Raw genomic sequence first — 24,020 nt, 5'->3', positions numbered from 1 at the left:
GAATGTTCTTATCAGCTTTATCTGTAATAGTCCAAAATCAAAACAATCAAAATGCCCTTCAATAAATGAATGGTTAAACAAACTGTGGTATATCCATACCATGGAATACTACTTAGCAATAAAAAAAAAAAACTATTGGGTGAAGGGATGCATTTATATGGTGACTGACAAACAATAATGTACAACAAAAATTTCACATTAAAGAAAAAAAACTATTGATACACACAACAATTTGAATCGGTCTGAAGGGGTTTGTGCTGAGTGTAAAAAGCCAATTGTAAAAGGTTGTATACTGAATGATTCCATTTAACATTCTTGTAATGAAAAAATTAGAGAAATGAAGAACAAATTACTGGATTCCAGGAGTTGAGGAGGGAGGGAGGTAGCTGTGGTGATAAATGAAGAGCATGAGGGATCCTTGTGATGGAACTTCGCTGTATCTTAAGTGTAGTGGTAGTCACGGGAAACGACACAGATGATAAAATTGCATAGAACTAAACATGCATACTCAAATTTGTGTGTAAAACTGGTGAAATCTGAATAAAGTAAAGGGATCGTATCAACTTCACTTTTCTGATTGTGATATTGTACTGTAGATATGTACTTGCAGATACTCCAAGACGTTACCTTTGGGAGAAACTAGGTTAAGGGTATAAGGGATCTTTCTATTTCTTACAACTGCATGTGAATTTACAATGATCTCGAAATCTTAAAAAATTAAAACCCTAGGGTATCATTTAAACGCTACTAAACTCTCAACAAAATAACAATCATAACAAAAATAAAATATAATATTGATATACACAAGAACATTCTGAGTGAATGAAGCTGGATGAAAATGAATACATACTGATTCCATTTGTATAAAATGCTAGAAAAGGTAAACTAATCTATAGAGACAGCAAGCAAATCAGTGATTATATGAGGATGAGGGTGCAGAGAGGGGCAGGAGGGAGAAATTGTCAAGGGGCAAGAGTAAACTTCAGGGGCTGATGGGTATGTTCACTCTTATAATTGTGGTGATGGTTTAACAAGTGTATACATAAGACCAAACTCATCAAACTGTCACTTAAAGCATGTGTAATTTATTATATGTCAATTACACTTCAATAAAACCATTTAAAATAATAGTCTCTCTTCAGGAAAAAGCAACCTTGGAAAGAAGAAAGATAAGACATTTGGAGGGGAGACTATATTGTCTTAGAATTCTCTGTAGACAGCGCTCCCCTTTATGGCCTACACTGAAGACAGACTGCTCCCACTGCCCTGGCCTTGTGAGGCCACTGCTCCACCATAAGTTTCTTAAGAAAGTGGGCTAATCAGTGTTGGCTCTGTGGCTTCTAATCATCATTAGTTTAGTCCTTAGTGTACTCACAGTAACTTATAGTAGGGTGAGATTTTTGGCCTTTCTGAGGACCACTAGTTGCTGACACCATTATGAGGTAGATGGCCTGGAAGTGATTTATTTGTCTATTTTGGGGAATGGTACTGCCACCCACACACCTTACCCCATATAGGTTCCAGCAATCTACACTCTGACATAGTGCCCATCCCCCTGCCCCCCCACCCCCGCCCAGGGGCAGAAATGCCAAGCCCTTTTCCATCTTATCCTTGCGTTCAAGTGTTAAGGAGGAAATCTGTCTTCAGTGCTCAGTCTTTATCCTGTCTGGTTAACTGTGATTCTGCTAGTCTGGCCCCCAACCCTGTAGGACCCCATGTCCCTCCCTCCTCACACATCTGCCTCTTCCCTTCCTTGCCCCCTCCCACCATGAGAGAACTCAAAGAAACACACTCAAATTTTCACAATAGGCCAATTTTATTTAAATTACCATCAGTGTACCCTGTTGCTGTAAAATGACATCTACACCATTGGTAATTTCTCAGGGGCCAGATCTCAGAGACTTATCAGACAGTTCTGAGGTCTCTGGCCTCACCCTGAAGTTACTGGCTTTCCAGGTCATCACTTGATGTGGTGGAATTTTCCACCTTCTCTGGGTCCTGCTCCGGCTCATTTTGATTCAGCTCTTCATTCAGCCTGTGGTAGTGACCGAATAGTGTTATTCCTTGACCTTTCTTAGGCTTTCTTATGGATTTGGTAGATTTTCCAGAGGCTTTCTTACTTGAACGTCTTGGAAGGGGTCTTTTTATCTTCGTGGTTGTCTTCACTACCTGGAAGGACAACAGAGTGAGGCCAAAAGGGCATTGGTTTAGGGGAAGAAGATGGGATATTGATAGGAAGGGGGCTTCATGAGAAGTGCTCAGGGCTGAGGAAGGGGTTTGTACAAGGCAAGGAAAGGGTAAGATTCTTGGGGGAGGGGGAATCAATGAAGAAAAGAGTAGCTTGAGTAGGGTTATCTTACTTTTCCACCACCTCTGGACCTGAGTTGATAAGGAGTCTTCATATTCTTCTCCCCTTTGGAGCTTGAGGTCTGTTGGTCGATATCTGTATTAGGCTCTGGTAGTTTCCTGGTTATTTTGGCCATGTCGAAACCTCCCAGTGGTCTACTTCAGGACTCCTGACTGTCCTATATATACCCTTCTAGGACAATGAGGTGCCACACCCTCCATCTTTGATTGGTCAGCAAGGCTCTCCCTCAGCCAATGGTGGCTAAGGGGGACTTAGACATCACAAAGCACCACTTATGACACCTCTGTGTGGGGGAGAGGTTGCTAGGGAGGCCAAGATGTGGCTTTGAAATGTCTAAGTACCACTACTGACCCCTTTGTGGAGGGGAGGAATGATGAGGACGCAAAGATGGTTTGATTAGAGAAGGGGGGCTTTTCTTTAACACCCCCAAATGAGTCTCCCCTAGCTGAACTGCCACCCCTCCTCATATCCGCATGTTCAATTGAGGTGCACATGGTAGAGAAAGAACCTTTCCTCCAAGCTATTCTCCAAGACCACCCCTACTCAGTGGTTTACTCCGCTATCTCTCACCCTTAGTTACTAATTAGTGTTTTGGGTATCTTACCTAAAATCCCTCCAAAAGCAATGAATTTAAATACCGTTGGAGATATGAATTATCTCACAAACTAACAAAAAGACGGCTTCCATGAATAAACATCTCGCTATAGCATCTGGCACTAAAGGCTGCCAATTTTGATTAAATTATTTTCTGCCAGCTCTGCGACTTACAGGCAGGGATTAGAATTAACTGCCCGGTCATGAAGGTTACTTTTATTTTTATTTTTATTCTATTCTTGGACTCTGGCCAAGTTATCATCATTGAGTTTTGCAAGGTTCTTTCTTTTATATTTTATTATTTTTCTTTCATTCTTCCTAGAGTCAAACACTCACTTCCTTTCCCTTCCATTAGGCACCTATTCTGATGTGTTTGAATTATGCCCTTGTATATGTATGTACTCATGTGAAATACATAGCCTTGTTACATATGTGGGATTGAATGCATAGCATTGTGGCGGAGATCTTGTTCTGTTTCTTACCATATGCACTCAACACTATGCTTTTAAGTTCAACTTATGCAGCTATATGTATCTCTAGTTCATTCCTTCTTTTTTTTTAATTTTAATTTTAATTTTTTAATTTTTTCCCCCAAAGCCCCAGTAGATAGTTGTATGTCATAGCTGCACATCCTTCTAGTTGCTGTATGTGGGACGTGGACTCAGCATGGCTGGAGAATTGGTGCGTCAGTGCGCGCCTGGGATGTCGAACCCGGGCCTCCAGCAGCGGAGCACACGCCCTTAACTGCTAAACCATGGGGCCGGCCCTCTAGTTCATTCCTTCTAATGCTGCATTATATTCTGTTAGAATGCATGCACCAAGTTTTGTTTGTCCATTCTTTCACTTTTGAGGGACAGCTATGTTGGCTCCCCACTTCGCTGCCACAAACAACGCTGTGATGAGCATCCTCATTCATGTCCCTTTATGGACTTCTGCATGCATTTCTCTGGTATATATACTTAGGAATAGAATTTCTAGGTCATAGATACACATAATTTTTAGTGTGTTTGGGCAGCTATAACAGAATAACATAGATTGGGTGGCTTAAACACAAATATTTATTTCTCACAGTTCTGGAGGCTAGAAGTCCAAGATTAGGATGCCAGCATGGTTGGGTTCTTCATAAAGACCCTCTTCCTGCTTATGTCCTCACATGGCCTTCACTGGTAGCTACACAGAGAGAGAGAGAGCTATCTCCTGTCTCTTCCTCTTTTTATAAGGGCATTAATCCCGTTATAAGTCCCCCTCCTCATGACCCAATCTAACCCTAATTATCTCCCAAAAGCCCCACCTACAAATACCATCCCATTGGAGATTAGAGTTTCAACATAAGAATTTTGGAGGGACATAACATTCAATCTATAAGCGATAATTTTGCTAAATATTGCCAGATTGCTCTCCAAAATGACTATGCCAGTCTACCTTCTCAATAGAATTATATTAGTACATATTTTCCTACACACTCACCAATAGTCTGTGGAAGGCAACTTCTGATATGGCTCCCAATGATCCCAGCCTCTTGATGTTCACACTCGTGTAATCCACTCCCCTGAGTGTGGGCTGTAACTAAGTGACTTGCTTCTAATGAATAGAATCCAGCAGAAGAAATGGGATGTCATTAATATGATAGGGTTTCCTCCTGCTAGAACTCTTTCTTACTGACAATCTCTCTTGCCCTCTCGTTTTCTCATTCTGATGAAAGCATATCGTGAGATGCTCGATGAAGAGGCTATCATCTCAAGGAACAGTTCCTGAGGAACTGAGCCCTCAGTGCAACAAACTGCAAGGAACAACCACATTAGTGAACTGGGAAGTGGGTACTTTCCAGTTCAGCCTTGAGGTGACATAGCATTATAAGAGAGCCAGAGGACCAGCTAAGCTGCACCCAGATTCTTGACCCATAGCAACTCAGAGATAATAGATTTTGTCGTTTCAAGCCACTACGTTTTGAGGTAATATTTTTACACAGCAAATGATAAGTAATATAGTCAGTATTATCCAACTTTTAAATTTTTTAAAAATGTGATTGCATTTAAAATTGTAAATAATGCAATCTCCTTTCACTTGTATGATTACTAGTGATGCAGCTATTCAGATTTTCTATTTAAATTAGTTTTTGGTTACTAATGTTCCTCATTCTATTCAATTTCTTGTTTTTTATGACAATTTTGCCATTTTCTATTTTATGGATACTAATTATTAGTGAACTTTGTCTTTTATATACTTTTTTAAACATAAATCCTTGATGTTTATCCAATTTTGTTATTCTGTACACAGTTTTCCTGCACTGTCTGATATGTGCTGATATCTTTATCACATACCTTTTATTTTTAGGGGCTATTATTTCATTGCTCATGGCCTCTAGTACTAGGTTGAATGTAGAGGTCATATCAGATATTCATACCCTGAAATTCACGTGCCTAACATGTTACAGTAATTTGGAGGCTTGTTGTTGTTATTGTCTTGCTACAGATTTTATCATGTTAAGGAAGTTTCCTACTATTATTAGTTTTTGGAAAGAGATTTTTAAAAAAATGTGTCTTTATCAAATGCTTTTTCTGTACCTATTGAGATAATTATTTAAATGAAATGTTTTCCTTATTTTATTGGGGTGGGGAATCACACAAACATATTTTCCTATCTTAAATTAGTCTTACATTCCTAAGACAAACCCTACTTGGTTATGATATATCTTATTTTACAATTTTATATTTATGTTTATAAGGGAGATAGCCCTCTAAATTTCATTTCATGATCTTTCTCAGTTTTGAAATCAAGGTTATACTAGCCTTATAAAATGGGTTGGCAAAGTTTCTCTCATTTTCAATTTTCTGACATAACTTGTATAAGAGATAGAATTGTCTATTCCTTGAACATTTTGTAAAATTTATCCATAAAGCCATCTAGATCTAGACTTTACTGAATGTGTGGTTAGTGGATGGGAGGAGTCTGATTACTATTTTTATTTCTTTAATAGTCATGGGCAGTTTGAATTTATGAGAGGAGCTAATTAATAATACCCATTTCTTCCTTTTCGGAGTTTGGAACCTGTTGATGGATACACATGTGTCAGAGAGAGATCCAGATAGAGCTGACTGAAAGTTGACTTTAGATCTCTAGCCAAGCAGACTTGCTAATAGTTCATCCCTGAATTCACCAGACTCCTTACCACGTGGCAGATAAGAATTCACCTTTCAGCTGGTAGCCTGATTCTGAAAAGAGAGAGTGAATCAGAAGGGACTGAGTGACGCATGACCCACTGCTTCTTACAAATTTTCCAAATTATTCCTTGTCTGACCCTGGGGAGAAGTGAGTGAGGTGGTGGAAAGAGGCTAAACGTGTTAAAAATTAGACCACAATAAATAGGAGTTTCCCAAACAATTGGCCTTTTCAGGTTTCTTCTGCAAAATTTAGCCATTTATACTGTTTCCCCTAGCAATATGCTCATTTCTTCTTGGGCTTCAAGTTTATTGGCATGTACTCATTCATAATACTATTTCATTACTTTTTAAATTGCTATATTTTTCCATATCTTATTCATATTTTGTTTGCGTCTTAGCTCTTTATTTCTTGATATCTTGCTTGTGGTTTATCTTATTAATCTTGATAAGTCACCATTTCTTGATTTTGTAATTATTCTTTATATTTTGGTCTATATTTCTTCATTTATTTCTGTCTGTCTATTTCCTCCCTTCTGGTTTCTTTTACATTTACTCTGTTGCTCTTTCTTTCAGCTTGTTGAGTTGAACACATAGCTTATTTATCCTCATTATTTTTTTGATTTCTAATTCATGTACTGAAAGCAGTAAATTTCTCATAAAGTTCTATGTTAGCTACATGCCACAAATCTTCTAGTGCTAAGTACTGTTATGAATATCTCACATTTTATTTCCTCTTTAATCCAAGGATTAAAGGATTATTTAGTAGTATGATTTTAGTTTCAAGGCATATTAGATTTTTAAGCTATCCTTTAAAAATATATTTCTAATTTTATTATAGTCAAAGGACATAGTAGGATGTTGACTCAAAGTTTATTGGGGCTATCTTTGTGAACTTGTACATGGTCAACTTTTAGGACTATTCCTTTAGTGCATAATAATGTATATTCTCTTTGTGGAGGGTAAGTTTTCTATATACCAGTTTGTGCTTATTAATTCTATTATTAAGCTCCTCTATCGTGGCTTATTTTTTGTTTTTGCCCTTTCTCTTGGATTTCTAACTACCTGGCATAACTATGTCCATCCCTTCATTTTCACCTATCATACTTCTGATGAAGACCCTCAATTTGTCCGCATTCAGCACCTCGCCCACTGATGGTCTATCTAGTAGGACAGATGCCTGAGCCTAGAGATTTTGCCAGGTCTCCACCTGATGGCCCTAGGCAGAACCTTCCTTGCAAAGCCCAGAACATCTGCAAGGATAAAAAAGGCTGTAGTTTCTGGACCCCTAGTGGGTGTAGGGGAAGGCCCTCTACATTTGTACCTTTGGGGAGTAGAAATGAAACATTTGAGACTTCCCCTAGCTGGAAAACTCTTAATCTCAGTTCATTTTGATCTTTCATACCTTTACCTTTATTACTACAATGTGAGCTTTTAGTGAAGAGAAAGTGCGTGGCTTTGCTCTCTATTCAAGCAGTGGATATACAACAGGAGCTTAGTAAAGGCTTGAATGAGTGAGTGAATGAGCACGTAGCTGCATGAATAAGCATACAGGCAGCAGTGAGACTACTGTTACTCTGAAGCACTAAGTGTCAACTTTCACATAGGCATCTATGATTGTGGTGAATAATCCTCTCATGTTGTTTAAATAAACATTTATTTAATTAATAGTAACACTCACATATTTAAACTTGTCAATAAGCTATTGGTCTTTCTTTCAAGCGCTTATTCATGTCCTTTTCCTTGGGCATGTTTGTCCTTAGTTTCTCTATTTGTATAAAGTAACTATTCTTCAGTTGTGTCGAGTTCATACTATATTGTATAAAATTGTCTTTTGTCTGTCAAGTTTATCTCTAATATACTGCTCAGTTTCCCATTTGTCTTTTGAGAAATGTATTCCTCGGCTTTTTGACATATAGAAATTTTTAATTTGTAACAATATCTGTCAACTATATCTGTCCTTTTCTTTATGGCTTATGGTTGATATGGTTTTTAAAATTATTGTTTGGAGCAAGTATTGGAGATTTGGAGGCACTGAGGCTTATTGTTCTCTCTTGTAAAACCTTTAGCAAGCCCTTAGGCATTTCCAATAATTTTAAGCTCTTTTTGCCTTATATACATATATCTTTTATGGTAGTTTTCTCAAGTTTTAATATTTTATTGTTAGTGTCTGTCTTTCACGCTAAAAATAGGGAAATGACATTTCTACGACCACCCCAATGCATATATGAAAGCATATCTAATTAATCATGCCATACTTTACTTTCCTGCCGTAGCCTCGGAATCCAGTTAAACACAACCTTGTAGCTGGTCCCTACAAACGGACAAGCATTGACAAAAAATATAACCTATCCATTGTCCTGAGGCTAGATCAGTAGTCATCAAATGATGGCCTGTGGGCCAAACTCAGCTTGGCTGCCTGATTTGGCAAAATAAAAAAAAAACATGTACACATTCATGCATCTATTTTCTATGGCTAATTTCATGCTACAAGGGCAGAGCTGAGTAGTTGTAATGGGGACCATATGGTACACAAAGCCCAAATTATTTACTATCTAGCTATTTAAGAGAAAAAAAATTGCCCACCCCTGTGCTAGACTCTTGAGCTTTTTGAGGGCAGGGTCTAGGTTTCATTTATCTGCAGATCACAGCATATAGTTGATACTTAATATACTTAGAGACAATCAGTAAGCTGAAAACAATTAAAGTAAAATAAGAACATTTCCAAGGAAGGCATCACTGTTGAACACTAACAACCATATCGTTCTCTCAAATAACATGCTAATCCCAACCTCTACAATATTATCACCCTACTTTTCCTTCAGGTGTTATTCTGACTTCTCAAAGTAAGAACACTGTTAAAATGGAGATGGAGACTGAGGGTAGAATTCCATCACTCTTGAGGCTAGGCTTCCTGTCCCAGCTGTGACTTTGGGCCATGAAATTAGAAGCTTGCTTAGGTTTCTATTGTGCTTTATTTTTAGGAAGGTCAGTTGCTTATTTCCGCAATGAGTATGACTTATTCATCAGTGCCAGTTCCATCTGTATCATAAAGCAGTAAAATGGATTCTAAATGCAAATTCAAAGGAAGCCAAATAAAGCATAGAAAGGTTCTTGCACAGGAATTACCATCACTCTTTCACAAATAAAATACAAATATCTTGATATATTTCTATGTTCTGCTTAAACTTTTTAACATTTCCTACCAATAATTTTCAATCATTCAAAACTAAACACATAGTAGGCACTCAATAAATATTTGTTGCATACAGAAAAGAATTACTTTGTGATGTGAGTTACTTCCCAGAGATTTTATGATAAGGTAGCTTGGTAAAATAATGTGTTTTGAAAACCAGTGTGCACTGGGATGGCTACAAAGAAGGAATATTTAGAAATGTTGATCTTTACCTAACCCAATATTTACAATTAGGTCTTTCTGGAACCTGAACTAACTTCAGATCCCTGAAGAACTTCTAATAGTGAAATATTAATGAGTGCAATATCCTTTTTGCATATAGTGCCAAGAGAGTCAATATATGAGAGAGTAATGATGTGATAGAATGATTAATATTTCTTATTACTGGTGAAAAAAAAATGTACTCTCTCCCTGATAAAGCAATTTTAGGATATGAGAAATTTGTCTTACTTAATATAAACCTAAGATTGGCAAAAATAATTTTAAATAATACATATATTTTATTTTTGGCTGGGAAAGATTCACTCTGAGCTAACATCTGTTGCCAATCTTCCGTTTTTTTTTTCCCCTCCCTAAAACCCCAGTGCATAGTTGTATATTCTAGTTGTAGGTCCTTCTAGTTCTTCAATGTGAGCTGCCGCCACAGCATGGTTACTGACAGACAAGTGGTGTCATTCCACACCTGGGAACAGAACCCAGGCTGCCGAAGCGGAGCATGCCAAACTTTAAGCCCTAGGCCATCAGAGCTGGCTCTATTTTTTTAAATTAATAAATGTTTTCCTCTATAATCAATAATGTTGTACTTTCAAATTTTACTTTGTTTATATCAAAATTAAATCATTTTTGAGTTGTGCTATGCTCCAGATGGTCAGAACTTTGCCCCTCCATTATAAACAACCTCTAGAGTGAACTCTCATTTATTGTATTTTGTAATAAGGACCAAGCGAGATTTATAGAATACATTTAATAATTTTATATCTCTTTGGGTCAATTATTCTGGTTTTCTTTCTTTTCTTTTTTGCAATTTAATATGTGAAAATAGCTATTTTATAATTTTGAAGAAATCATCCACTAGACTGTTTTTTCCAAACTTATTTTATAGTAGTCCTTTATTTTAAAATCTCTTTTACATGTGTTTTATATGTTGGAGTATTTTACATTCTTGAATTCTTCTTTCTTGATGACAATTATTAAAGTGTGTGTGTGTAGACATATATATGCCACTGTGATTTAGGGGCCAGCAAACCACTGTCCATGTAGGGTCAATAAAGATTACAGCTGCTTATTTTTACAAATAAAATTTTATTGGAACATAGTCATTCCCATTCATTTACATAGTGTTTGTGGTTGCTTTTGTGCTAAAACAACAGAGACCTATATAGCCCGCAAAGCCTAAAATATTTACTATTTGACCCTTTACAGAGAATGTTTAATGACCCAATATTTTAAAGATGAGAACACTGAATCTCAGAGGAGTTCAGCAATCTTCCCAGGTTCACACTAGCATGTAAGTGATGGAGCTAAGATTTAGATGTAGTCTCCAAGATTCTAGGGCCTCTGCTGATAATTTATGTGTCATAATTCCCCACTACCTGATAGGGCTATTATTACCCCCCCATCCTCATCAATGGTCACGTTTTATCTTTTCCAAAATAATGGATATTTCATTTTATTTTCACTTTTTGTAAATCAAATCTCCAGTTGATTCAATGATATTGGCCTACTTGGGCAATTTTTAGTTAGTTGCCACATGAAGTCTTAACCTAACAAAAACCTTAGATTTACCATAACAAATGAGGCTACTAAGGGGATTGGCAATAGCAGGATCCAAAGTATATGATGGATCTATCATACATACATTTTAAACATATGGCATTAGCTAGAGTTTTAATGAAGTGTACAATGGAAAGGAAAATGAACCCACAAAATGCTGTTAAATTTGAATCTCACATTAAAAAATCAAGTTTCTATTTTGCAAAAATATACTCTCCCTACAAGACATTGCTTGTGGTTTCCAGAGGTTAACTTTAAAATCAACTGTCTATATCTATATATCTACATATCTTGTCCAGTGATATATACATCTTGGTATGGATGTCCATGGAGTGGTCTGAAGAGTAAACTAGTTGCATAATCATGTGCATAGTGTGTTCTAATGTTTATAGGAAAGTAAACACCCAATAATAGGCATTATATTGGAATCTTTCTCTCCCCTCTCCTCTCTCTGTATTTCTTTGCACGTGATAAATATATTTGAATGAAACCCATGAGGTAGATATTGGAGGCTAAAATAGGATGTGAAGAGAAAGCTATGTAGTGGGAGATTATGAAATGTTGCATTATAAACCACTGCTGCATTTCAATACTTTTGCTATGAAATATTACTTTTTATATAAAAACTTAAATAGAAAAAATATATTTTTTATTTTTTTATTTTATTTTATTTTTTTTTAATTTTTTGTTTATTGCAGTAACATTGGTTTATAACATTGTAAAAATTTCAGGTGTACACCATTGTACTTTTTAAATCTTTCTATGGGATATTAGCAAGTCTTTCAGCCTCTACAAATCCTAAAATTTCCCACCCATGGGATTGTGATAAGTAGAACTTAGTCTTATCTCTGATTATAGTAGTGCTAGAATGTTTTGAAGTTTTCTTTCACCACTGTAGTCAGTTTCTTCCAATATCTTTTTTTTTTTTACTTTGTGTCTGTGTTATTCTTCATTTTCCTTCCTTGAACGTTTTCTCAGATGTCTGGTAATCCTTGATTGTCTGCTTGTGATGAAGGGTAGGGGAATAAAATTATGTTTGCAAGTTCTAAGTGTGTGGGTCTGATTGGTAGATCTTGAATCTCACTGTAAGAATATCTGGATGCTGGGGGGCGGAGTCAAGATGGCGGCGTAGGCAGACTCTGAACTCACCTCCTCCCGTGGACACAGCCAATTTACAACTACTCGTGGAAAAATTACCCCTGAGACAGTACTGAAAACTGGATAAGAGGAACTCCTGCAACAACGGACAATCCTAACTGGGGTAGAAGAGGCAGAGACTCCCTTCTGGAGAGGAAAAACGCCACCTTCACAAGCCGCCAGCTTCACGGCCGCCGGGAGCAGCTCACAGGTACGCAGCCTCCCTGGAGGCGCGGGGCCCTGAGCCGGGGAGCGCCCCCGCTGTGGGCATTTTGTGGACCCAGCACAATTGAGACCAGCAGCATAATATCTGACTTTGCCTGCTACTAAAGCATTGGGTAGCACCCCAGAAAACCGGTTCACAAAGAAACTAAAACTGGCTCTTAAAGGGCCCGCGCACAAACTCACCCGTTCCAGAAAGCATCCTAAAATCACCAGAAAGAAAGGTGCACAGTGCTTCGGTGACAAGAGACTCACCTAATAGGCCCTGAGTGCATCTCGGTGAGGGGTGAGACCTCTCCAGGGACTGGGACATTGGCGGCGGCCATTGTTGTGGCCTGGTGTGAGCGTGCTGACACAGACGCCATTGGATTTCTCCCTGAGACCTGCTAGCCCAGGGTCTGCTCCACCCGCTAGAGCACGGATTTAATCCAGCTCAGCCAGGGCAGGCAGCCCACCCTAGAGACTAGCCCCACCCAACAACAAGCAATCAGGCAACGTGTGGGCCTGCATAGATTGGTGACTGGATTCTCTGCAGCCTGGCAACTGAGCTGACTTGAGCGGGGCAGGGTGTGCACAAGGAGCGGGTGGAGAGTGTGGGGCGGTGGCAGAGTGTGTGGGGCTCCCGCCTTGGAGAGACTGGGTCCACTTGGGGAGGTCGGGGCGCTCACACGGGGCAGGACTGTGTTGACTGTGTGTGTGGACCTCTGGGCGGCAGGGCTTCTCAGCCACAGAAGACTTGTACTTCTCAAAGACCCACATAGGAGGTTTGCTCCACCTTCCAAAACCTGAAACAATTGGGTGCTCCTGTGCCTGAGGGCAGCCCCACCCAGCTGCAATCCTCAGAGAGCTGACAAGAGACCTAATAGGCTAGAGGCTTACAGCAATTGTAAGGCCCTGAGCCTAACAACCTGCCACAGTGGGGGCCTACTCACTTAAAAGAAATACTGCAACACAAATGTGGTATTAGAACTTGCAGTCAACTGTGCTGGGGCTCCCCACAGCTGATAAAGAGACTGAAGGGCCCACAACAACTACAAGCAGCTGAGCATTACAACAGCTGGCCAGGAGCATAACTCAGCCTCCTGGGCGCCTACAGGGAGAGCAAACAGGCCACAGCAGAAGGATACACGTAGCCCACATAGGGGTCACCCTGGAACATTGAGAACTGAGGGAAGCACACTGGAAGCCTCCTAAGCCATCACTTACATAAGGTCACCTATCCAAGAGCAGGAGACGTAGCTGACCTACCTAATACGTAGACACAAGCACAGGGAAAGAGGCAAAATGAAGAGGCAAAAGAATACATTCCAAGTAAGGGAACAGGACAAAACCCCAGAAAAGGAACTTAGTGAAACAGAAATGAGCAACCTACCCGACAGAGAGTTCAAACTAAGAGTGTTAAGGATGCTCACTGATCTGGGGAGAAGAATAGATGGACTCAGTGAGAATGTCAACAAAGAAATGGAAGATATAAAAAGAACCAATCAGAAATGAAGAATACAATACTGGAAATGAAAAACTCATTAGAGGGACTCAAAAGAAGAGTAGAGGATACAGAAGAACGGATCTGTGAGCTGGAAGAAAGACTAGAAGAAACTACCCAAGGTGAACAGGTAAAAGAGAAAAGAATTAAAAGAGTGAGGACAGTCTAAGGGACCTCTGGGACAACATCAAAGCGCACTAACATCCGTGTTATAGGTGTCCCGGAAGGAGAAGAGCGAGACAAGGCGGCAGAGAATCTATTTCAAGAAATAATAGATGAAAACTTCCCTAACCTAAGGAAGGAAACAGACATCCAGGTACAGGATGCACAGAGAGCCCCAAACAAGATAAACCCAAAGAGGCCCACACCAAGACACATCATAATCAAAATGTCCAGAATTAAAGATAAAGAGAGAATCCTAAAAGCCGCAAGAGAATGTCAAGTTACATACAAAGGAAACCCCATAAGGCTATCAGCTGACTTCTCAGCAGAAACCTTACAGGCTAGAAGAGAATGGCATGATATATTTAAAGTGCTAAAAGGAAAAAACTTACAGCCAAGAATACTCTACCCAGCAAGGTTATCGTTCAAAATGGAAGGAGAGATCAAAATTTTCCCAGATAAGCAAAAATTAAAGGAGTTTGTCACCAAGAAACCAGTGTTACAAGAAATGTTAAAGGGACTGATTTAAGGGGAAAAGAGAAGACCACAAATAGGAAAAATTATCTATTTCACGATTAGAACGTAATGGATACAAATGCACAAAAAGAGGTTGGATATGATATCAAAAACATAAAAAGGAGGGAGGAGGGTAGTTAAAGAGTACAGCTTTCAGACAGAGGTCAAACTAAAGTGACCATCAATTCTGTATAGAAGAAGTAAGGAACAGAGAAGGACTACTAAAACACTGAGGAAAAAAAAAAAAAAGTTAAAAAATGGCAGTAAGTACATACTTATCAATAGCTACTTTAAACGTCAATGGACTAAATGCTCCAATTAAAAGGCATAGGGTGGCTGACTGGATAAAAAAACAAGACCCATATATATGCTGCATACAAGAGACACACTTCAGACCTAAAGACACTCACAAACTGAAAGTGAAGGGATGGAAAAAGATACTCCACGCAAATGGCAATGAAAAGAAAGCTGGGGTAGCAGTACTCATATCAGACAAAATAGACTTTAAAACAAAAACTGTAAAACGAGACAAAGAAGGGCATTACATAATGATCAAGGGAACAATCCAACAAGAGGATATAACACTTGTAACTATCTACGCACCCAATGTAGGTGCACCTAAATATATAAAGCAATTATTAACAGACATAAAAACAGAAATAGACAGTAACACAATAATAGTAGGGGACTTTAACACTCCACTTACACCAACGGATAGATCATCCAAACAGAAGATCAATAAGGAAACATTGGCCTTAAACGACACACTAGAACAGATGGACCTAGTAGATATATACAGAGCATTCCATCCAAAAACCGAAGAATACACGTTCTTTTCAAATGCACATGGAACGTTCTCCAGGATTGATCACATATTAGGCCACAAAACAAGTCTCCATAAATTTAAGAAGATTGAAATAATACCAAGCATCTTTTCTGACCACAACAGTATGAAACTAGAAATCAACTATAGGAAGAAAATCAGAAAAGCCACAAAAACATGGAGATTAAACAAAATGCTACTGAACAACGACTGGGTTAATGAAGAAATCAAAGAAAAAAACAAAAATACCTGGAGACAAATGAAAATGAAAATACGACATGCAAGAATTTATGGGATACAGCAACAGCGGTTCTAAGAGGGAAGTTTATAGCAATACAGGCCTATCTCAACAAACAAGAAAAATCTCAAATAAACAATCTAACAATGCACCTAAAGGAACTGGAAAAAGAAGAACAAACAAAGCCCAAAATCAGTAGAAGAAGGGAAATAATAAAAATCAGAGCAGAAATAAATGAAATAGAGACCAAAAAAACAATAGAAAAAATTAATAAAACCAAGAGCTGGTTCTTTGAAAAGATCAACAAAATAGACAAACCTTTAGCTAGACTCACCAAGAAAAAGAGAGAAGGCACAAATAAGTAAAATCAGAAATGAAAGAGGAGAGGTTACAACAGACACCTCAGAAATACAAAAGATTATAAGAGAATACTATGAAAAACTATATGCCAACCAATTCGACAATCTGGAAGAAATGGATAAATTCTTAGAATCATACAACCTTCCAAAACTGGATCAAGAAGAAGTAGAGAATTTGAATAGACCAATCACCAGTAAGGAGATCGAAACAGTAATCAAAAACCTCCCCAAAAATAAAAGTCCAGGACCAGACGGCTTCCCTGGTGAATTCTACCAAACATTCAAAGAAGACTTAATACCTATCCTTCTCAAACTCTTCCAAAAAATTGAGGAGTGGGAAGCTCCTAACTCATTCTACGAAGCTGACATTACCCTGATACCAAAACCAGACAAGGACAACACAAAAAAAGAAAATTACAGGCCAATATCACTGATGAACATCGATGCGAAAATCCTCAACAAAATACTAGCAAATCGCATACAACAATACGTTAAAAAGATTATACACCATGATCAAGTGGGATTTATTCCAGGTATGCAGGGATGGTTTAACATTCGCAAATCAATCAACGTAATACACCACATTAATAAAATGAAGAAAATCACATGATCATCTCAATAGATGCAGAGAAAGCATTTGACAAGATCCAGCATCCATTTATGATAAAAACTCTGAATAAAATGGGTATAGAAGGAAAGTACCTCAACATAATAAAGACCATATATGAGAAACCCACAGCTAATATCATCCTCAATGGTGAAAAACTGAAAGCTATCCCTCTAAGAACAGGAACCAGACAAGGATGCCCACTGTCACCACTCCTATTTAACATAGTATTGGAAGTCCTAGCCAGAGCAATCAGGCAAGAGAAAGTAATAAAAGGGATCCAAATTGGAAAGGAAGAAGTGAAACTGTCACTATTTGCAGATGACATGATTTTATATATAGAAAACCCTAAAGAATCCACCAGAAAACTTTTAGAAGTAATAAACGAATATGGGAAAGTTGCAGGATACAAAATCAACATACAAAATCAGTTGCATTTCTGTACACTAACAACGAAGTAGCAGAAAGGGAAATTAAGAATACCATCCCATTTACAATTGCAACAAAAAGAATAAAATACCTAGGAATAAACTTAACCAAAGAGGTGAAAGATCTGTACACGAAAACTATAAAACATTTCTGAAAGAAATTGAAGAAGACACAAAGAAATGGAAAGATATTCCGTGCTCTTGGATTGGAAGAATTAACATAGTTAAGATGTCCATACTTCCTAAAGCCATCTATAGATTCAATGCAATCCCTATCAAAGTTCCAACAACATTTTTCACAGAAATAGAACAAAGAATCCTAAAATTTATATGGAACAACAAAAGACCCCGAATAGCTAAAGGAATCCTGAGAAAAAAGAACAAAGCTGGAGGTATCACACTCCCTGATTTCAAAATATACTACAAAGCTATAGTAACCAAAACAGCATGGTACTGGCACAAAACAGACACACAGATCAATGGAATAGAATCGAAAGCCCAGAAATAAACCCACACATCTATGGACAGCTAATCTTTGACAAAGGAGCCAAGAACATACAATGGGGAAAAGAAAGTCTCTTCAACAAATGGTGTTGGGAAAACTGGATAGCCATATGCAAAAAAATGAAAGTAGACTCTTACCTTACACCATACACAAAAATTAACTCCAAATGGATTAAAGACTTGAATGTAAGACCTGAAACTGTGAAAGTTCTAGAAGAAAACATAGGCAGTACGCTCTTCGACATCAGTCTTAGCAACATCTTTTCAAACACCACATCTGACTGGGCAAGAGAAACAATAGAAAAAATAAACAAATGGGACTACATCAAACTAAAAGCTTCTGCACAGCAAAGGAAACTATCAACAAAATGAAAAGACAACCTAACAATTGGGAGAAGATATTTGCAAACCATACATCTGATAAGGGCTTAATCTCCAAAATATATAAAGAACTCATGCATCTCAACAACAAAAAACTAACAACCCAATTAAAAAATGGGCAAAAGACCTGAACAGACATTTCTCCAAAGAAGATATACAGATGGCCAACAGACACATGAAAAGATGTTCAAAATCACTAACTATCAGGGAAATGCAAATCAAAACTACAATGAGATATCACCTCACGCCCGTCAGAATGGCTATAATTAACAAGACAGGAAACAACATGTGTTGGAGTGGTTGTGGAGAGAAGGAACTCTCATACACTGCTGGTGGAGTGCAAACTGGTGCAGCCACTATGGAAAACAGTATGGAGATTCCTCAAAAATCAACGATAGAACTACCATATGATCCAGCTATTCCACTGTTGGGTATTTATCCAAAGAACTTGAAAACACCAATTTGCAAAGGTACATGCACCCCTGTGTTCATTGCAGCCTTATTCACGATAGCCAAGACTTGGAAGCAACCTAAGTGCCCATCAAGGGACGAATGGATAAAAAGCTGTGGTATATATATACAATGGAATACTACTCAGCCATAAGAAACGATGAAATCCAGCCATTTGTGACAACATGGATGGACATTGAGGGCATGATGCAAAGTGAAATAAGTCAGAGGGAGAAGGTCAAATACCGTATGATTTCCTTCATTAAGTAGTAGATAATAACAACAATAAACAAACACATAGGGACAGAGATTGGATTGGTGGTTACCAGAGGGAAGGGGGAGGGGAGGGTGAAAGGGATAATTGGGTACATGTGTGTGGTGATGGGTTGTAATTAGTATTTTGGTGGTGAACATGATGTAATCTATGCAGAAATAGAAGTACAATGATGTACACCTGAAATTTTTACAATGTTATAAACCAATGTTACTGCAATAAACAAAAAATTAAAAAAAAAAAAAAAAGAATATCTGGATGCTATTTTTGATTAAGAAATGCTATACTTTTGTATCTTTATCTCATTACTTTTTGTCTGATCAAATTTCATTGAGAAGAGTTTTCTAATCTCTTTTCTGGATGGTAAAGATCTGGCTGGCTGCCAGAGATTTGGGAGCAACACTCTTGAGAACTGAGGAACAGAGCCAGGAATTCTCAGCATTTAATATGCACACGGTCCATGGTCACTTAACATCCCTGTTTTTTTAGTACACATACCCTCAACTATGCCTGGTATTTCCAGAGAATAAACCTCCAGGTATCTGCTGGAGTGAGAGAGAGACAGTTCCCTAGGGATATAGATTGGCTAAGGGGATCTAGAAATCTGAATGTTTTTCAATAGTTTTTACCCTACTCCTTATTTTAGCCTCTCCCTTTCATGCCCAATTCCATAAGTACATGGCACTAATATTTCCCAAATCCTTGAGGATTCTGTAATGTAAATCTGGTTGGTTCTCAGCTTTTCCTAAGGCCTGATTGAGATTCAGCTTTCTTAGTTCTGCTAATCAATTATCACTGGTTCATTTGCTTTCCAACTTCTAAAATGTTCTTGCTGTTTTATTTGCTCCTGTTCTCTCTGTCTTTGTGGATCCTAGTAGAGTCTTCAGAGAAAGTGAAATTAAATGTATATATTCAGTCTACCATCTTGTTATCTTCTGCCTCTGGAGTAAAGCAGTAGGGATTTACACATTTAGGAAACCCAGAGTAGTCTTCATGGCAGAGATTCAAATACATTAACTACATTTAATTTGGAAATGAGATACATCTGAATTCTTTAAGGAATTAAATCAAAATATATACACAATGAAAGAAAATAGTTTTTTATCGCTCCCAGTTTGTCATTTAGTCTTTAATGAAATTGTGAAAGCTAAAAACATTTATGTTATATAGACTCTGTTCTTCTGATGTCAAGTAAAGAGCTTGGCCTCCTATTCATTAGGTTTGTAAAATAATTACAAAACCTTTAGTGCCCCTTCTGGCAGTACGCTTGTCACTTTAAACCTTTCCACGTGAGGCAGGTATGATGATCACTTAGTATTAATGGCATATTTTTGCATAAATTGAGATTATTGGCATTGTTTGAAACCAGGAGAAGAATGAAGTTAAAGGAGCCTGGCTGTATGGTATGAGTGAACAGGACAAGGAGCACAAATGTACAGTATCAAAAGGAAATTGTGTTCTGTTGGAATGAAATGAGATGGAAAATACACTGTAAACTGTAAAGGAGTAATGAAAAAGATTTTGCCACCAGTGTAGTTGTTTTTTCCAGTAACTCACTGCTATTTGAAGTTGCTAGTATTTAGGTATCAAAGCGATATTTCAACCTGTCATATGCTCTAAATGAGATACATTTAACACATTAGAAATTAGTGAAATTACTTGCCAGTATGGGTAGTCCATCCCTAAAGTCCATAAAAGATGTGTGCCCACTGTGTGGGGAGCGGTACTTTAGAAGGAATAGAAATTATAAAAATAGGAGCTAAAATTACAGTTTCTAATCTGAAAGAGTTTAAAATATAGATCAGGTCCTAGAAGCATAGCCAAAGGAGATATATATCTTTTGAATGGGAGAGGAAACCGTGAGGAAGAGTATAGGAAAATTAAAGTAAATAGAATGATAGTGGATCAATTTAAAAATGACTGAGGTCTAAATTGACCCTATTTTTGCAATTTAATTCACTCATTTAACCAACATTTAGTGAGTACCTTGTTCATGTCAGATTCTGTGCTTGGTGCCCGGAATATAGACAAAAAACCTCCCTCTTTCAAATCTCCTCCTTGGGGTTTTCCAGTGACCAAACTCAACCCAAAACTAGATGAGCCTGTTTTATGTATTTCACAACAGTCAGCCAACCAGGGCAGGGAGTAGGATAGCGGAGGGTGGAGAATGGATATGGAGGGGTCTACATCCTACATATCCAGCACACAAGTCCACATAGTAAATGACAGTTGCAGAATTTAAACCCAAGTAAGTGGTTCCAGTGTACATGGGTTTTTCATGAACCATTTAATCTTATACAGTTCTGCCTTGATAAAATCATAATTTGGTGGGAGAGACATATGTAATAACTACAATACTCCTACAAATGAAATGAGTAAGGTTAAGGAGACAAATTGGTGATTTTGAGACATGCTTATCTCTAGCTTATTAACTTGCAAAGGCTTAGGTCTTACTGTGGCTTTCAACCTTACCAGGATCCTGGAGTCCACTTTAGTCTGAAGCATCTAGTGCACTATAACGCAGAGATGAATTAGACATCTCAAGGAGCTCACAATAGAGTTTCAGAGAGAGATATGGACAACTAACTACAAGACAAGTGTCCAGATCTCTAGAAATTGTAAGACCAATACCCCGTGGTATCACAGAAGAGGAAACTATTAGAATATGACTGGAAGCTGGAAAAATAAGTAAAGGTTTCATAGAGGTGGCATTAAAATAGGATAACCAGGAAGTAACTGGATCTGAAATTCTAGAAACTTTATCAGGGAAATGTCAATTCCCAGGGCATGTCTAACCTACCTTGTAAATTTGGGACCAAAGTCTGATCTCTAAGAAGTTGGTCTACAGAGGGAGACAAATGGAAGAATTCTGAGAATTGACTGTGCATTAGGCCTCATCTAAGATAAAACAAACTTCTAGTGGGGGCTTTTATTGCTTTTGGCAACATTTTCTCATCTTTAATTGAAAGCATTAACGTTTTTCTTCTGGCAAAGACCATTTGTCAACAAGATGAAGTTTTTGTTCCCCAAAACACATTTTAATGAACTTTGTGGAACTAAAATGAAAGTAGGGGTGGAAATGCACTTCTCATTCAAGGTGGAGTACAATCTATCACCAAATTTCATTATTCATACAAAACCTCACTTTAATCGTTCCTCAATATGCTCTTGGAATTCAGCCAAAAGGCGAGATTCTAATACAGATATTAGCAGCATCACTACTTATGAATCAAATGAAAAAGGAATTTTGCTTTTGACTCGCTTCTAAGACTTTGGCAAACTTATTAGCATCTCTTAATTATGGTAGAGCAAATCCGAAAGCATATAAGCACAATTCATGCTAAAAATTCTAAGATCTATCACTCAGTGAATATTTCATTTGTTTTCTGGGAATACGTTTTTCAATAATGAGAATATTTTGTGCCCATTCCTTTCCAATGATTGCTATAGTTGACAGTAGCAGAAACTAATCTGCAGCCTTGGTAATATCATTTAAAGAAATATGAAAACTCACTGGAAACATTTTTTAATAAAATCAAATTGTTTTCCATATGCCTTTAAAGTTGGGCAGAATATTTAAGATGACCAGTTCAATACTTAACCATTTATTGTTGAGTAACCGGAAGTGACTTAACCACGGTCGTCTTGTTTGTTTTGTTGCACTTTATTTCCAAACTTTAATATAGTGATCTGTCTAACCATCCAGGTTTCTAATTATGCATCCAGCTTTAAGTCCTCCTTCTTTATGAAATCCCTTCTGCTACCTATACACCAAAATGTGTCAATTCCACATGAGAAATATACTTTAAATTCAGCACCTCGTTGCCTTTCCCTCTGTTACTGCTCTAGTTCAAGCTACCATAATCTCTTGTTATACAGTTTTGATGGACCCCTTTTAGCTACCAGGAAAAGTCAACATTTTAAAAAATAAAATACAAAGGAAAACAGATTGGTAGTTACCAGAGGGGAAGAGGGTGGGGAGAGGGCAAAAGGGGTAAAGGGGCACATATGTATGGTGATGGATGGAAACTAGACTATTGGTGGTGAGCACGATGCAGTCTATACAGAAGCTGAAATATAATAATGTACACTTGAAACTTACACAATGTTATAAACCAATTTGACCTCAGTAAAATAATTTTAAAGTGACATGCTCATCTATGATGATAGAAATCAAAACAGTAGTTGCTTATGAGATGTGGAGATTGACTGGAAGGGGGTAGAAGGGAGCTTTCTGGGGCAATGGAAATCTTATATATCTTGATTGGTGTTATATCATTATTGGGGTTATATCTTGATTGGACTTTATATCTTGATTGGGTTACATGAGCATATATATCCGTCAAAACTCATCATTGTACACTTATGATCTGTGTCTTTCACTGAAGGTAAATTTTACCTCTTTAAAAATACTTTTAAAAAGTAACATATGCTTATTATATGAAATATTAGCAAATAAAAGTAAGCAAAAATAAGAAAATAAAAAAATACAAAGATCTTATTAACTCCCTTTCAGTTATCCAAGCTTCTCTTTAGCTATTCACTTACTACCCAATCAAACTAAATATCCAACTCTCTAGCAACATGTGGTTCTCTCTCTTCTCCAAACATGCCAACTTGACACACTTTCAGAACACACTGTGCCCTCTACCTAGAAGGCCCTTGCACTTGACTGCCTACTGAATATCTATTCCACCTTTTAAGATGTTGCCCAAACGTAATTTCTTCTGCAGAATCTTCTCTACTACTCAGGACAGTGAAGCACTGCCTTCTCTGTGCTCTCTGCATTGCGCACAAAGTTGTACCATAAGCCTTTTCTTTTGTTGCGATGTCTTTGCAGGCAGGGGACATGCATTACTCAACTTTGTATTTCTTATGTTTGCTACCATGGCTGGAATGTAATAGAAGCTTTGATATTTGCAGAATGAATTGTTTAATGATCTAATTGCAATCAAGGTTTGGTTGTAAAGGTCAAGCTATATGGATAAGTTAATAAGTGGCAGGCACTTCCACAGAGAAAGAGCTCTTTTTCGTCATTTCCACCAGTAGTATAAGGTCTGACACAAATTGATTAACAGAGCCCAAGGGAGCTTGGTCTTTAGGCTGCAGCTTTGGAGGGCATCCCTACATTTAACACTGTTTTCCATAGAGAGTTGCCAATTGACACTAGCCAATGGAGTAGTAGAATAAATGTCTTTCCACTAAGATGAGTTTTGGTGTGCAAGGCATACACATGTCAACAAATTGCAAACTCACTACATTATTCCATACTTCACGTTGGCTAATCTAAGAAAGATTTAGGGAGTCTCTTCTGGACTCAACTGAGGCTGCTCGTCTCAGTCTTTCA

The 24,020-nt window shown here is 37.8% G+C and overlaps 1 protein-coding gene across 30 annotated transcripts in view; it reads right to left on the bottom strand.

Moving 5' to 3' along the window:
- Positions 1-1,814: 1,814 nt before the first annotated feature.
- The window catches only part of LOC147911734 (uncharacterized), a 101,382-nt gene continuing 79,176 nt past the window's right edge, over positions 1,815-24,020 (bottom strand). For 27 of the 30 annotated variants that reach the window (XR_015550511.1, XR_015550514.1, XR_015550516.1 and 24 more), the window contains 4 exons: positions 4,430-4,543; positions 4,032-4,132; positions 2,361-2,429; positions 1,815-2,169 (listed from right to left, as the gene is read on the bottom strand). The gene's annotated coding sequence lies outside the window, so the exon portion shown is untranslated. Of the gene's footprint in view, positions 2,170-2,360; positions 2,430-4,031; positions 4,133-4,429; positions 4,544-6,131; positions 6,175-24,020 lie in introns of all 30 variants that reach the window. The other 3 variants (XR_015550517.1, XR_015550512.1, XR_015550519.1) reach the window with 3 other exon arrangements.

This window comes from Ceratotherium simum, chromosome X, assembly GCF_057802395.1.
Source record: "Ceratotherium simum simum isolate JZ-2026a chromosome X, ASM5780239v1, whole genome shotgun sequence".
Taxonomy (NCBI): Eukaryota; Metazoa; Chordata; class Mammalia; order Perissodactyla; family Rhinocerotidae; genus Ceratotherium; species Ceratotherium simum.
The sequence above is the reverse complement of the archived record's forward strand: the minus strand, read 5'-3'. Positions and strand labels throughout refer to the sequence as shown.